Here is a 12,628-nt window from a genome sequence, read left to right as displayed (position 1 = left end):
GGTGGACCTTAAGATTTTACATGAAAGGAGGACTAGCAGCCGCGTTGCACGGGAGAATGTGAAAAGTGTTCATATGTAGTAAAAACCTGAGAAATCCGTCCGTTTTCGTCATTTGTTATCGTATCGACTTAAAGCCAGATCATCACATTGGCCGCTTTTCTCTCTGAGACGATTTATCGTCTGCAAAGCTATGTCGCGTGCTGCGGTATGCGGAGACACTTAAAGCACCATAGTAGAACACAGAAGAAGCTTCTAAGTTGAAGTAATAGCCAGTAAGAAGTAGTACAATTCAAGTTTTAGTTGTCGATTAATCACTTTTTAGCTGGCTTTGGTGGGTTGGACATGACCTAGGACCTTAAGATTTTGCATGAAAGGAAGACTAGCGCCGCGTTGCACGGGAGAATGTGAAAAGTGTTCATATGTAGTAAAAACCTGAGAAATCCGTCCGTTTTCGTCATTTGTTATCGAATCGATTTAAAGCCAGATCGTCACAATGGCCGCTCTTCTCTCTGAAACGGTTACTTTTATCGTCTGCAAAGCTATGTCGCGTGCTGCGGTATACGGAAACACTAAAAGCACCACAGTAGAACTCAGAATAAGCTTCTAAGTTGAAGTAATAGCCAGTAAGAAGTAGTACAATTCAAGTTTTAATTATAGATTATTCACATTTTAGCCGGGTTCTGTGGCTTGGATATGACGTAGGACCTTAAGAATTTGCATGAAAGGAGGACTAGCAGCCGCGTTGCACGGCAGAATGTGAAAAGTGTTCATATGTAGTAAAAACCTGAGAAATCCGTCCGTTTTCGTCATTTGTTATCGAATCGACTTAAATTCAGATCGACACATTGGCCGCTTTTCTCTCTGAGACGGTTACATTAATCGTCTGCAAAGCTATGTCGCATGCTGCGGTATGCGGAGACACTAAAAGCACCATAGTAGAACACAGAAGAAGCTTCTAAGTTGAAGTAATAGCCAGTAAAATGTAGTACAATTCAAGATTTAGTTATCGATTATTCACTTTTTAGCCGGCTTTGGTGGCTTATACATGAGGTGGAACCTTAAGATTTTGCATGAAAGGAGGACTAGCAACCGCGGTGTGCGGGAGAATGTGAAAAGTGGTCATATGTAGTAAAAAACGGAGAAATCCGTGGGTTTTCGTCATTTGTTATCGTATCGACTTAAAGCCATATCGTCACATTGGCCGCTTTTCTCTCTGAGACGGTTACATTTATAGTCTGCAAAGCTATGTCGCGTGCTGCGGAATGCGGAGACACTAAAAGCACCATATTAGAATACAGAAGAAGCTTCTAAGTTGAAGTAATAGGCAGTAAGAAGTAGTACTATTTAAGTTTTAGTTGTCAATTAATCACTTTTTAACCGGCTTTGGTGGCTTGGACCTGTCCTAGGACCTTAAGATTTTGCATGAAAGGAAGACTAGCAGCCGCGTTGCACGGGAGAATGTGAAAAGTGTTCATATGTAGTAAAAACCTGAGAAATCCGTCCGTTTTCGTCATTTGTTATCGAATCGATTTAAAGCCAGATCTTCACATTGGCCGCTCTTCTATCTGAAACGGTTACATTTATCGTCTGCAAAGCTATGTCGCGTGCTGCGGAATGCGGAAACACTAAAAGCACCACAGTAGAACTCAGAATAAGCTTCTAAGTTGAAGTAATAGCCAGTAAGGAGTAGTACAATTCAAGTTTTAATTATAGATTTTTCACATTTTAGCCGGGTTTGGTGGCTTGGATATGACCTAGGAACTTAAGAATTTGCATGAAAGGAGGACTAGCAGCCGCGTTGCACGGGAGAATGTGAAAAGTGTTCATATGTAGTAAAAACCTGAGAAATCCGTCCGTTTTCGTCATTTGTTATAGAATCGATTTAAAGTCAGATCGTCACATTGGCCGCTCTTCTCTCTGAAACGGTTACATTTATCGTCTGCAAAGCTATGTCGCGTGCTGCGGTATGCGGAGACCCTAAAAGCACCATATTAGAACACAGAAGAAGCTTATATGTTGAAGTAATAGATAGTAAGAAGTAGTACAATTCAAGTTTTAATTATAGATTATTCACATTTTAGCCGGGTTTGGTGGCTTGGATATGACCTAGGAGCTTAAGAATTTGCATGAAAGGAGGACAAGCAGCCGCGTTGCACGGCAGAATGTGAAAAGTGTTCATATGTAGTAAAAACCTGAGAAATCCGTCCGTTTTCATCATTTGTTATCGAATCGACTTAAAGCCAGATCGACACATTGGCCGCTTTTCTCTCTGAGACGGTTACATTAATTGTCTGCAAAGCTATGTCGCATGCTGCGGTATGCGGAGACACTAAAAGCACCATAGTAGAACGCAGAAGAAGCTTCTAAGTTGAAGTAATAGCCAGTAAGAAGTAGTACAATTCAAGATTTAGTTATCGATTATTAACTTTTTAGCCGGCTTTGGTGGCTTGGACATGAGGTGGAAGCTTAAGATTTTGCATGAAAGGAGGACTAGCAACCGCGTAGCACGGGAGAATGTGAAAAGTGGTCATATGTAGTAAAAAACTGAGAAATCCGTGGGTTTTCGTCATTTGTTATCGTATCGACTTAAAGCCAGATCGTCACATTGGCCGCTTTTCTCTCTGAGACGGTTACATTTATCGTCTGCAAAGCTATGTCGCGTGCTGCGGAATGCGGAGACACTAAAAGCACCATATTAGAACACAGAAGAAGCTTCTAAGTTGAAGTAATAGGCAGTAAGAAGTAGTACTATTTAAGTTTTAGTTGTCGATTAATCACTTTTTAACCGGCTTTGGTGGCTTGGACCTGTCCTAGGACCTTAAGATTATGCATGAAAGGAAGACTAGCAGCCGCGTTGCACGGGAGAATGTGAAAAGTGTTCATATGTAGTAAAAACCTGAGAAATCCGTCCGTTTTCGTCATTTGTTATCGAATCGATTTAAAGCCAGATCGTCACATTGGCCGCTCTTCTATCTGAAACGGTTACATTTATCGTCTGCAAAGCTATGTCGCGTGCTGCGGTATGCGGAAACACTAAAAGCACCACAGTAGAAATCAGAATAAGCTTCTAAGTTGAAGTAATAGCCAGTAAGGAGTAGTACAATTCAAGTTTTAATTATAGATTATTCACATTTTAGCCGGGTTTGGTGGCTTGGATATGACCTAGGACCTTAAGAATTTGCATGAAAGGAGGACTAGCAGCCGCGTTGCACGGGAGAATGTGAAAAGTGTTCATATGTAGTAAAAAACCTGAGAAATCCGTCCGTTTTCGTCATTTGTTATCGAATCGATTTAAAGCCAGATCGTCACATTGGCCGCTCTTCTATCTGAAACGGTTACATTTATCGTCTGCAAAGCTATGTCGCGTGCTGCGGAATGCGGAAACACTAAAAGCACCACAGTAGAACTCAGAATAAGCTTCTAAGTTGAAGTAATAGCCAGTAAGGAGTAGTACAATTCAAGTTTTAATTATAGATTTTTCACATTTTAGCCGGGTTTGGTGGCTTGGATATGACCTAGGAACTTAAGAATTTGCATGAAAGGAGGACTAGCAGCCGCGTTGCACGGGAGAATGTGAAAAGTGTTCATATGTAGTAAAAACCTGAGAAATCCGTCCGTTTTCGTCATTTGTTATAGAATCGATTTAAAGTCAGATCGTCACATTGGCCGCTCTTCTCTCTGAAACGGTTACATTTATCGTCTGCAAAGCTATGTCGCGTGCTGCGGTATGCGGAGACCCTAAAAGCACCATATTAGAACACAGAAGAAGCTTATATGTTGAAGTAATAGATAGTAAGAAGTAGTACAATTCAAGTTTTAATTATAGATTATTCACATTTTAGCCGGGTTTGGTGGCTTGGATATGACCTAGGAGCTTAAGAATTTGCATGAAAGGAGGACAAGCAGCCGCGTTGCACGGCAGAATGTGAAAAGTGTTCATATGTAGTAAAAACCTGAGAAATCCGTCCGTTTTCATCATTTGTTATCGAATCGACTTAAAGCCAGATCGACACATTGGCCGCTTTTCTCTCTGAGACGGTTACATTAATTGTCTGCAAAGCTATGTCGCATGCTGCGGTATGCGGAGACACTAAAAGCACCATAGTAGAACGCAGAAGAAGCTTCTAAGTTGAAGTAATAGCCAGTAAGAAGTAGTACAATTCAAGATTTAGTTATCGATTATTAACTTTTTAGCCGGCTTTGGTGGCTTGGACATGAGGTGGAAGCTTAAGATTTTGCATGAAAGGAGGACTAGCAACCGCGTAGCACGGGAGAATGTGAAAAGTGGTCATATGTAGTAAAAAACTGAGAAATCCGTGGGTTTTCGTCATTTGTTATCGTATCGACTTAAAGCCAGATCGTCACATTGGCCGCTTTTCTCTCTGAGACGGTTACATTTATCGTCTGCAAAGCTATGTCGCGTGCTGCGGAATGCGGAGACACTAAAAGCACCATATTAGAACACAGAAGAAGCTTCTAAGTTGAAGTAATAGGCAGTAAGAAGTAGTACTATTTAAGTTTTAGTTGTCGATTAATCACTTTTTAACCGGCTTTGGTGGCTTGGACCTGTCCTAGGACCTTAAGATTATGCATGAAAGGAAGACTAGCAGCCGCGTTGCACGGGAGAATGTGAAAAGTGTTCATATGTAGTAAAAACCTGAGAAATCCGTCCGTTTTCGTCATTTGTTATCGAATCGATTTAAAGCCAGATCGTCACATTGGCCGCTCTTCTATCTGAAACGGTTACATTTATCGTCTGCAAAGCTATGTCGCGTGCTGCGGTATGCGGAAACACTAAAAGCACCACAGTAGAAATCAGAATAAGCTTCTAAGTTGAAGTAATAGCCAGTAAGGAGTAGTACAATTCAAGTTTTAATTATAGATTATTCACATTTTAGCCGGGTTTGGTGGCTTGGATATGACCTAGGACCTTAAGAATTTGCATGAAAGGAGGACTAGCAGCCGCGTTGCACGGGAGAATGTGAAAAGTGTTCATATGTAGTAAAAACCTGAGAAATCCGTCCGTTTTCGTCATTTGTTATCGTATCGACTTAAAGCCAGATCATCACATTGGCCGCTTTTCTCTCTGAGACGATTTATCGTCTGCAAAGCTATGTCGCGTGCTGCGGTATGCGGAGACACTTAAAGCACCATAGTAGAACACAGAAGAAGCTTCTAAGTTGAAGTAATAGCCAGTAAGAAGTAGTACAATTCAAGTTTTAGTTGTCGATTAATCACTTTTTAGCTGGCTTTGGTGGGTTGGACATGACCTAGGACCTTAAGATTTTGCATGAAAGGAAGACTAGCGCCGCGTTGCACGGGAGAATGTGAAAAGTGTTCATATGTAGTAAAAACCTGAGAAATCCGTCCGTTTTCGTCATTTGTTATCGAATCGATTTAAAGCCAGATCGTCACAATGGCCGCTCTTCTCTCTGAAACGGTTACTTTTATCGTCTGCAAAGCTATGTCGCGTGCTGCGGTATACGGAAACACTAAAAGCACCACAGTAGAACTCAGAATAAGCTTCTAAGTTGAAGTAATAGCCAGTAAGAAGTAGTACAATTCAAGTTTTAATTATAGATTATTCACATTTTAGCCGGGTTCTGTGGCTTGGATATGACGTAGGACCTTAAGAATTTGCATGAAAGGAGGACTAGCAGCCGCGTTGCACGGCAGAATGTGAAAAGTGTTCATATGTAGTAAAAACCTGAGAAATCCGTCCGTTTTCGTCATTTGTTATCGAATCGACTTAAATTCAGATCGACACATTGGCCGCTTTTCTCTCTGAGACGGTTACATTAATCGTCTGCAAAGCTATGTCGCATGCTGCGGTATGCGGAGACACTAAAAGCACCATAGTAGAACACAGAAGAAGCTTCTAAGTTGAAGTAATAGCCAGTAAAATGTAGTACAATTCAAGATTTAGTTATCGATTATTCACTTTTTAGCCGGCTTTGGTGGCTTATACATGAGGTGGAACCTTAAGATTTTGCATGAAAGGAGGACTAGCAACCGCGTTGCGCGGGAGAATGTGAAAAGTGGTCATATGTAGTAAAAAACTGAGAAATCCGTGGGTTTTCGTCATTTGTTATCGTATCGACTTAAAGCCATATCGTCACATTGGCCGCTTTTCTCTCTGAGACGGTTACATTTATAGTCTGCAAAGCTATGTCGCGTGCTGCGGAATGCGGAGACACTAAAAGCACCATATTAGAATACAGAAGAAGCTTCTAAGTTGAAGTAATAGGCAGTAAGAAGTAGTACTATTTAAGTTTTAGTTGTCAATTAATCACTTTTTAACCGGCTTTGGTGGCTTGGACCTGTCCTAGGACCTTAAGATTTTGCATGAAAGGAAGACTAGCAGCCGCGTTGCACGGGAGAATGTGAAAAGTGTTCATATGTAGTAAAAACCTGAGAAATCCGTCCGTTTTCGTCATTTGTTATCGAATCGATTTAAAGCCAGATCGTCACATTGGCCGCTCTTCTATCTGAAACGGTTACATTTATCGTCTGCAAAGCTATGTCGCGTGCTGCGGAATGCGGAAACACTAAAAGCACCACAGTAGAACTCAGAATAAGCTTCTAAGTTGAAGTAATAGACAGTAAGGAGTAGTACAATTCAAGTTTTAATTATAGATTTTTCACATTTTAGCCGGGTTTGGTGGCTTGGATATGACCTAGGAACTTAAGAATTTGCATGAAAGGAGGACTAGCAGCCGCGTTGCACGGGAGAATGTGAAAAGTGTTCATATGTAGTAAAAACCTGAGAAATCCGTCCGTTTTCGTCATTTGTTATAGAATCGATTTAAAGTCAGATCGTCACATTGGCCGCTCTTCTCTCTGAAACGGTTACATTTATCGTCTGCAAAGCTATGTCGCGTGCTGCGGTATGCGGAGACCCTAAAAGCACCATATTAGAACACAGAAGAAGCTTATATGTTGAAGTAATAGATAGTAAGAAGTAGTACAATTCAAGTTTTAATTATAGATTATTCACATTTTAGCCGGGTTTGGTGGCTTGGATATGACCTAGGAGCCTAAGAATTTGCATGAAAGGAGGACAAGCAGCCGCGTTGCACGGCAGAATGTGAAAAGTGTTCATATGTAGTAAAAACCTGAGAAATCCGTCCGTTTTCATCATTTGTTATCGAATCGACTTAAAGCCAGATCGACACATTGGCCGCTTTTCTCTCTGAGACGGTTACATTAATTGTCTGCAAAGCTATGTCGCATGCTGCGGTATGCGGAGACACTAAAAGCACCATAGTAGAACGCAGAAGAAGCTTCTAAGTTGAAGTAATAGCCAGTAAGAAGTAGTACAATTCAAGATTTAGTTATCGATTATTAACTTTTTAGCCGGCTTTGGTGGCTTGGACATGAGGTGGAAGCTTAAGATTTTGCATGAAAGGAGGACTAGCAACCGCGTAGCACGGGAGAATGTGAAAAGTGGTCATATGTAGTAAAAAACTGAGAAATCCGTGGGTTTTCGTCATTTGTTATCGTATCGACTTAAAGCCAGATCGTCACATTGGCCGCTTTTCTCTCTGAGACGGTTACATTTATCGTCTGCAAAGCTATGTCGCGTGCTGCGGAATGCGGAGACACTAAAAGCACCATATTAGAACACAGAAGAAGCTTCTAAGTTGAAGTAATAGGCAGTAAGAAGTAGTACTATTTAAGTTTTAGTTGTCGATTAATCACTTTTTAACCGGCTTTGGTGGCTTGGACCTGTCCTAGGACCTTAAGATTATGCATGAAAGGAAGACTAGCAGCCGCGTTGCACGGGAGAATGTGAAAAGTGTTCATATGTAGTAAAAACCTGAGAAATCCGTCCGTTTTCGTCATTTGTTATCGAATCGATTTAAAGCCAGATCGTCACATTGGCCGCTCTTCTATCTGAAACGGTTACATTTATCGTCTGCAAAGCTATGTCGCGTGCTGCGGTATGCGGAAACACTAAAAGCACCACAGTAGAAATCAGAATAAGCTTCTAAGTTGAAGTAATAGCCAGTAAGGAGTAGTACAATTCAAGTTTTAATTATAGATTATTCACATTTTAGCCGGGTTTGGTGGCTTGGATATGACCTAGGACCTTAAGAATTTGCATGAAAGGAGGACTAGCAGCCGCGTTGCACGGGAGAATGTGAAAAGTGTTCATATGTAGTAAAAACCTGAGAAATCCGTCCGTTTTCGTCATTTGTTATCGAATCGATTTAAAGTCAGATCGTCACATTGGCCGCTCTTCTCTCTGAAACGGTTACATTTATCGTCTGCAAAGCTACGCCGCGTGCTGCGGTATGCGGAGACACTAAAAGCACCATATTAGAACACAGAAGAAGCTTATATGTTGAAGTAATAGCCAGTAAGAAGTAGTACAATACAAGTTGTAGTTGTCGATTAATCACTTTTTAGCTGGCTTTGGTGGGTTGGACATGACCTAGGACCTTAAGATTTTGCATGAAAGGAAGACTAGTAGCCGCGTTGCACGGGAGAATGTGAAAAGTGTTCATATGTAGTAAAAACTTGTGAAATCCGTCCGTTTTCGTCATTTGTTATCGAATCGACTTAAAGCCAGATCGTCATATTGGCCGCTTTTCTCTCTGAGACGGTTACATTAATCGTCTGCAAAGCTATGTCGCGTGCTGCGGTATGCGGAGACACTAAAAGCACCATAGTAGAACAGAGAAGAAGCTTCTAAGTTGAAGTAATAATCAGTAAGAAGTAGTAATATTTAAGTTTTAGTTGTCGTTTAATCACTTTTTAACCGGCTTTGGTGGCTTTGACATGTCCTAGGACCTTAAGATTTTGCATGAAAATAAGACTAGCAGCCGCTTTGCACGGGAGAATGTGAAAAGTGTTCATATGTATTAAAAACCTGAGAAATCCGTCCGTTTTCGTCATTTGTTATCGAATCGACTTAAATTCAGATCGACACATTGGCCGCTTTTCTCTCTGAGACGGTTACATTAATCGTCTGCAAAGCTATGTCGCATGCTTCGGTATGCGGAGACACTAAAAGCACCATAGTAGAACACAGAAGAAGCTTCTAAGTTGAAGTAATAGCCAGTAGGAAGTAGTACAATTCAAGTTGTAGTTGTCGATTAATCACTTTTTAGCTGGTTTTGGTGGGTTGGACATGACGTAGGACCTTAAGAATTTGCATGAAAGGAAGACTAGCAGCCGCGTTGCACGGGAGAATGTGAAAAGTGTTCATATGTAGTAACAACCTGAGAAATCCGTCCGGTTTCGTCTTTGTTATCGAATAGACTTAAAGCCAGATCGTCACATTGGCCGCTTTTCTCTCTGAGACGGATACATTTATCGTCTGCAAAGCTATGTCGCGCGCTGCGGTATGCGGAGACACTAAAAGCACCATAGTAGAACACAGAAGAAGCTTCTAAGTTGAAGTAATAGCCAGTAAGAAGTAGTACAATTCAAGTTTTAGTTGTCGATTATTCACTTTTTAGCCAGCTTTGGTGGCTATGACATGACCTAGGACTTTAAGATTTTGCATGAAAGGAGGACTAGCAGCCGCGTTGCATGGGAGAATGTGAAAAGTGTTCATATGTAGTAAAAACCTGAGAAATCCGTCCGTTTTGGGCATTTGTTATCGAATCGACTTAAAGCCAGATCGTCATATTGGCCGCTTTTCTCTCTGAGACGGTTACATTAATCGTCTGCAAAGCTATGTCGCGTGCTGCGGTATGCGGAGACACTAAAAGCACCATAGCTGAACACACTAGAAGCTTCTAAGTTGAAGTAATAGCCAGTAAGAAGTAGTACAATTCAAGTTTTAGTTATCGATTATTCACTTTTTAGCCGGCTTTGGTGGCTTGGACATGAGGTGGAATCTTAAGATTTGGCATGAAAGGAGGACTAGCAGCCGCGTTGCACGGGAGAATGTGAAAAGTGTTCATATGTAGTAAAAACCTGAGAAATCCGTGGGTTTTCGTCATTTGTTATCGTATCGACTTAAAGCCAGATCGTCACATTGGCCGCTTTACTCTCTGAGACGGTTACATTTATCGTCTGCAAAGCTATGTCGCGTGCTGCGGTATGCGGAGACACTAAAAGCACCATATTAGAACACAGAAGAAGCTTCTAAGTTGAAGTAATAGCCAGTAAGAAGTAGTACAATTCAAGTTGTAGTTGTCGATTAATCACTTTTTAGCTGGCTTTGGTGGGTTGGACATGACGTAGGACCTTAAGATTTTGCATGAAAGGAAGACTAGCAGCCGCGTTGCACGGGAGAATGTGAAAAGTGTTCATATGTAGTAACAACCTGAGAAATCCGTCCGGTTTCGTCTTTGTTATCGAATCGACTTAAAGCCAGATCGTCACATTGGCCGCTTTTCTCTCTGAGACTTTTACATTTATCGTCTGCAAAGCTATGTCGCGCGCTGCGGTATGCGGAGACAATAAAAGCACCATATTAGAACACAGAAGAAGCTTCTAAGTTGAAGTAATAGCCAGTAAGAAGTAGTACAATTCAAGTTGTAGTTGTCGATTAATCACGTTTTAGCTGGCTTTGGTGGGTTGGACATGACGTAGGACCTTAAGATTTTGCATGAAAGGAAGACTAGCAGCCGCGTTGCACGGGAGAATGTGAAAAGTGTTCATATGTAGTAACAACCTGAGAAATCCGTCCGGTTTCGTCTTTGTTATCGAATCGACTTCAAGCCAGATCGTCACATTGGCCGCTTTTCTCTCTGAGACGGTTACATTTATCGTCTGCAAAGCTATGTCGCGCGCTGCGGTATGCGGAGACAAAAAAACACCATAGCAGAACACAGAAGAAGCTTCTAAGTTGAAGTAATAGCCAGTAAGAAGTAGTACAATTCAAGTTGTAGTTGTCGATTATTCACTTTTTAGCCGGCTTTGGTGGCTTTGACATGACCTAGGACCTTAAGATTTTGCATGAAAGGAGGACTAGCAGCCGCGTTGCACGGGAGAATGTGAAAAGTGTTCATATGTAGTAAAAACCTGAGAAATCCGTCCATTTTCGCCATTTGTTATCGAATCGACTTAAAGCCAGATCGTCACATTGGACGCTTTTCTCTCTGAAACGGTTACATTAATCGTCTGCAAAGCTATGTCGCATGCTGCGGTATGCGGAGACACTAAAAGCACCATAGTAGAACGCAGAAGAAGCTTCTAAGTTGAAGTAATAGCCAGTAAGAAGTAGTACAATTCAAGATTTAGTTATCGATTATTCACTTTTTAGCCGGCTTTGGTGGCTTGGACATGAGGTGGAAGCTTAAGATTTTGCATGAAAGGAGGACTAGCAGCCGCGTAGCACGGGAGAATGTGAAAAGTGGTCATATGTAGTAAAAAACTGAGAAATCCGTGGGTTTTCGTCATTTGTTATCGTATCGACTTAAAGCCAGATCGTCACATTGGCCGCTTTTCTCTCTGAGACGGTTACATTTATCGTCTGCAAAGCTATGTCGCGTGCTGCGGAATGCGGAGACACTAAAAGCACCATATTAGAACACAGAAGAAGCTTCTAAGTTGAAGTAATAGGCAGTAAGAAGTAGTACTATTTAAGTTTTAGTTGTCGATTAATCACTTTTTAACCGGCTTTGGTGGCTTGGACCTGTCCTAGGACCTTAAGATTTTGCATGAAAGGAAGACTAGCAGCCGCGTTGCACGGGAGAATGTGAAAAGTGTTCATATGTAGTAAAAACCTGAGAAATCCGTCCGTTTTCGTCATTTGTTATCGAATCGATTTAAAGCCAGATCGTCACATTGGCCGCTCTTCTATCTGAAACGGTTACATTTATCGTCTGCAAAGCTATGTCGCGTGCTGCGTTATGCGGAAACACTAAAAGCACCACAGTAGAACTCAGAATAAGCTTCTAAGTTGAAGTAATAGCCAGTAAGGAGTAGTACAATTCAAGTTTTAATTATAGATTATTCACATTTTAGCCGGGTTTGGTGGCTTGGATATTACCTAGGACCTTAAGAATTTGCATGAAAGGAGGACTAGCAGCCGCGTTGCACGGGAGAATGTGAAAAGTGTTCATATGTAGTAAAAACCTGAGAAATCCGTCCGTTTTCGTCATTTGTTATCGAATCGATTTAAAGTCAGATCGTCACATTGGCCGCTCTTCTCTCTGAAACGGTTACATTTATCGTCTGCAAAGCTACGTCGCGTGCTGCGGTATGCGGAGACACTAAAAGCACCATATTAGAACACAGAAGAAGCTTATATGTTGAAGTAATAGCCAGTAAGAAGTAGTACAATACAAGTTGTAGTTGTCGATTAATCACTTTTTAGCTGGCTTTGGTGGGTTGGACATGACCTAGGACCTTAAGATTTTGCATGAAAGGAAGACTAGTAGCCGCGTTGCACGGGAGAATGTGAAAAGTGTTCATATGTAGTAAAAACTTGAGAAATCCGTCCGTTTTCGTCATTTGTTATCGAATCGACTTAAAGCCAGATCGTCATATTGGCCGCTTTTCTCTCTGAGACGGTTACATTAATCGTCTGCAAAGCTATGTCGCGTGCTGCGGTATGCGGAGACACTAAAAGCACCATAGTAGAACAGAGAAGAAGCTTCTAAGTTGAAGTAATAGCCAGTAAGAAGTAGTAATATTTAAGTTTTAGTTGTCGTTTAATCACCTT

The sequence above is a fragment of the Schistocerca gregaria genome, unplaced genomic scaffold, assembly GCF_023897955.1.
Source record: "Schistocerca gregaria isolate iqSchGreg1 unplaced genomic scaffold, iqSchGreg1.2 ptg000251l, whole genome shotgun sequence".
NCBI classification, from domain to species: domain Eukaryota; kingdom Metazoa; phylum Arthropoda; class Insecta; order Orthoptera; family Acrididae; genus Schistocerca; species Schistocerca gregaria.
Note: the sequence above shows the minus strand (reverse complement) of the source record.